We start from the raw sequence: 3,280 nt of genomic DNA, 5'->3' as shown, positions 1-3,280 counted from the left end.
TGTGAACACTTGTAAGGTTTTTCTCCAGTGTGAATCCTCTGGTGCCGTTTTAAAAGATTCACTGAAGCAAAAGTCTTCCCACATGCAAAGCACACATAATCTCTCACAGCATTATGGAATTTCTGATGGGATTTTAAACCCTCCAGCCGTGAAAAACTCTTTCCACAAAACTTTGCAGCTGTGAAAAACTCATTCCACATTAAGAACATGAATGTGGCTTCTCCTTCGTATGAACTGTCAGGTGTCTCTTCAGGGATGATGACACAAGAAATGTTTTGCCGCATTGATCACATGCGTACGGATTTTCTCCATTGTGTATTCTCATGTGAGCATCAAAACTTTGTTTTAATGAGAAACTCTTTCCACATTGATCACATGTGTGTGGCTTTTCTCCCGTGTGGATCCTCATGTGTGCTCTAAGACTTTGTTTTCGTGTGAAGCTCTTCCCGCACTGATCACACGTGTGCGGTTTCTCTCCAGTGTGGAACTGCTCATGTCTTTTCAGATCTACTGACCAACAAAATCTCTTGTCACAGTGTGAACACTTGTAAGGTTTTTCTCCAGTGTGAATCCTCTGGTGCCGTTTTAAAAGATTCACTGAAGCAAAAGTCTTCCCACATGCAAAGCACACATAATCTCTCACAGCATTATGGAATTTCTGATGGGATTTTAAACCCTCCAGCCGTGAAAAACTCTTTCCACATAAAGAACATGAATGTGGCTTCTCTTTCGTATGAACTGTCAGGTGTTTCTTCAGGGCTGATGAATCAAGAAATGTTTTGCCGCATTGATCACATGCGTACGGCTTTTCTCCGGTGTGGATTCTCATGTGAACATCAAAACTTTGTTTTAATGAGAAACTCTTTCCACATTGATCACATGCGTACGGCTTCTCTCCCGTGTGGATCCTCATGTGGACTCTAAAACTTTGTTTTCGTGTGAAGCTCTTCCCGCACTGATCACACGTGTGCGGTTTCTCTCCAGTGTGGAACTGCTCATGTCTTTTCAGATCTACTGACCAACAAAATCTCTTGTCACAGTGTGAACACTTGTAAGGTTTTTCTCCAGTGTGAATCCTCTGGTGCCGTTTTAAAACATTCACTGAAGCAAAACTCTTCCCACATGCAAAGCACACATAATCCCTCACAGCGTTATGTAATTTCTGATGGGATTTTAAACTTTCCAGCTGTGAAAAGTTCTTTCCACATAAAGAACATGAATGTGGCTTCTCCTTCGTATGAACTATCAGGTGTGTCTTCAGTTGTGGATCTTCATGTGCCGTTTAAAGTTTGATGAATGTATGAAACTCTTTCCACACTGATCACATGTGAACGGCTTCTCTCCAGTATGAACTCTCATGTGAAACACAAGACTTCGTCTGTATGGGAAACTCTTTCCACATTGATCACATGCATACGGTCTCTCTCCAGTATGAACTCTCATGTGAATCTTAAGACTTTGTTTGTATGGGAAACTCTTTTCACATTGATCACATGCATGTGGCTTTTCTCCTGTGTGAATTCTCATGTGAATCTCAAGAGCGTTTTTGTATGTGAAACTCGTTCCACACTGAGTGCAGGTGAAAGATTTCTCAGGTCTTCTTTTCTTAAAAAATTTATTTTTAGTTTTCGAGTGACTCAGAGGTTTCTTTTCAGGTTTGACATGAGGTTTCTCCTCCACTTCACTCAGTTCTTCACTCTCCTCGTTCTCTTCCATCGGGTCTGAAAAGAAAGAAAAAAAAGTTTACCTAAACCAAAATAATTCAAAAACAGGAATCTGAATTGAAAGGACAGAAAAGTGAGCCCTGATGTAATAGCAGAAAATAGACAACTGTTATAAAATATTACAATCATTTTGATGCATTTTCATAAAATTATTTATATGTCCCTGAAACTTTGCATGAATTAGGTACATTGATCATCCAATTATTTTTAAAGCATTACAGGCTCATGTAGTGTAGTGTTTCTGTAGTTAGAACTATTAAATATTTTTGATCAATGACACAATTAGGGTAAACGTACCCATTAAGCACACTTCCATTTTTGAGCTCAGATTATAAAAAGAAAAAATAATGTATTATCATACTTGATGTCTTAACCAATTGATTTGTTTGTTACTACATACCTCCTGTAATTTTGGTAGATATGGGTATTCATGTGTTCACACTGTCTGGCAGCCATTTTGAAAGCTGTCTGACAACTTTTACCAAAAGAGGATCCCTTTAAATGTGCATTTTTAGATGTTTAAGCCTTTATTTTGGGTAAATTTCTCTACTTACTGTAAAATTAAGAGATTAATGTTTAGTCTTTAGCATATTATAACCTGGAACTTGGATATGGGAAATAATTACAGTTAGATCCAAAAGACAGTTTTAGCAACATAGCGCAGATGCTACAGAACACAGTTAGCTGACTAGCTGTATAAAATAGTTACTTGTACTTTTAAATCCATGATATTATAAATTTACATTTTATTGCTGGTCTGTGGTTATATACTGCTGTAATTTTTAAAGATTTCATAACCCCAAGACTTTTCACATGGGTAGAAAAATGAACAGCAATTGTCAATAAACAAGGTAAAGGATTGAGTTTTAGATCAAACATACCTAGAACCCACATGGAGGTATTTAACTTAATAAAAAAATTATTTGTCATCCAAATATTAATGTCCTGCAAACATTTAGTAAGGTCAGGAGGGGGATGAGAAACATTAGGTCTTGTAGAAATATACACGTGTGTGTCGTCAGCGTAAAAATGGATATCAGTACCATAAGAACGAAAAATACGACCAAGAGGTAGGATATAAATGATGAATAAAAGCGGACCCAACACTGACCCCTGTGGAATGGCATGAGTAACTGAGAAAGGATCTGAACATGTATCCTTAATCTGCACAAACTGTTTTCTGTCACTTAAATAAGATGAAAACCAAAGAAGCGCATTATCAGCTATTCCTATGCAAGCCAGCCGTTCCAATAATACTGAATGACTAATAGTATCAAAGGCAGCACTAATATCTAACAGAATAAGAATAGACAGAAGACCAGAATCAGCAGCTAGGAGAAGATCATTTATAACCTTAACAAGAGCTGTTTCTGTACTATGTTTGGGTCGGAAACCTGATTGAAAATGCTCGTAAATGTCATTACTTTGCAGATGTGATTCAAGTTGAGCTGCTACTGTTCTTTTCAAGTGTTTTTGAAATAAAAGGGAGATTAGAAATAGGCCTGTAATTATTTAGATCATTAGGATCAGCACCAGTCTTTTTAAGAATTGGAGTG

The 3,280-nt window shown here is 37.3% G+C and overlaps 1 pseudogene; it reads right to left on the bottom strand.

Annotated features, from left to right (window-relative positions):
- The window catches only part of LOC107691174 (zinc finger protein 658B-like), an 8,398-nt pseudogene extending 6,678 nt beyond the window's left edge, over positions 1 to 1,720 (bottom strand).
- Between the last annotated feature and the right edge of the window lie 1,560 nt (positions 1,721 to 3,280).

Source organism: Sinocyclocheilus anshuiensis, unplaced genomic scaffold (genome assembly GCF_001515605.1).
Source record: "Sinocyclocheilus anshuiensis isolate Anshui unplaced genomic scaffold, SAMN03320099.WGS_v1.1 scaffold338, whole genome shotgun sequence".
Taxonomy (NCBI): Eukaryota; Metazoa; Chordata; class Actinopteri; order Cypriniformes; family Cyprinidae; genus Sinocyclocheilus; species Sinocyclocheilus anshuiensis.
This window is presented reverse-complemented; position numbering and strand designations above follow the sequence as displayed.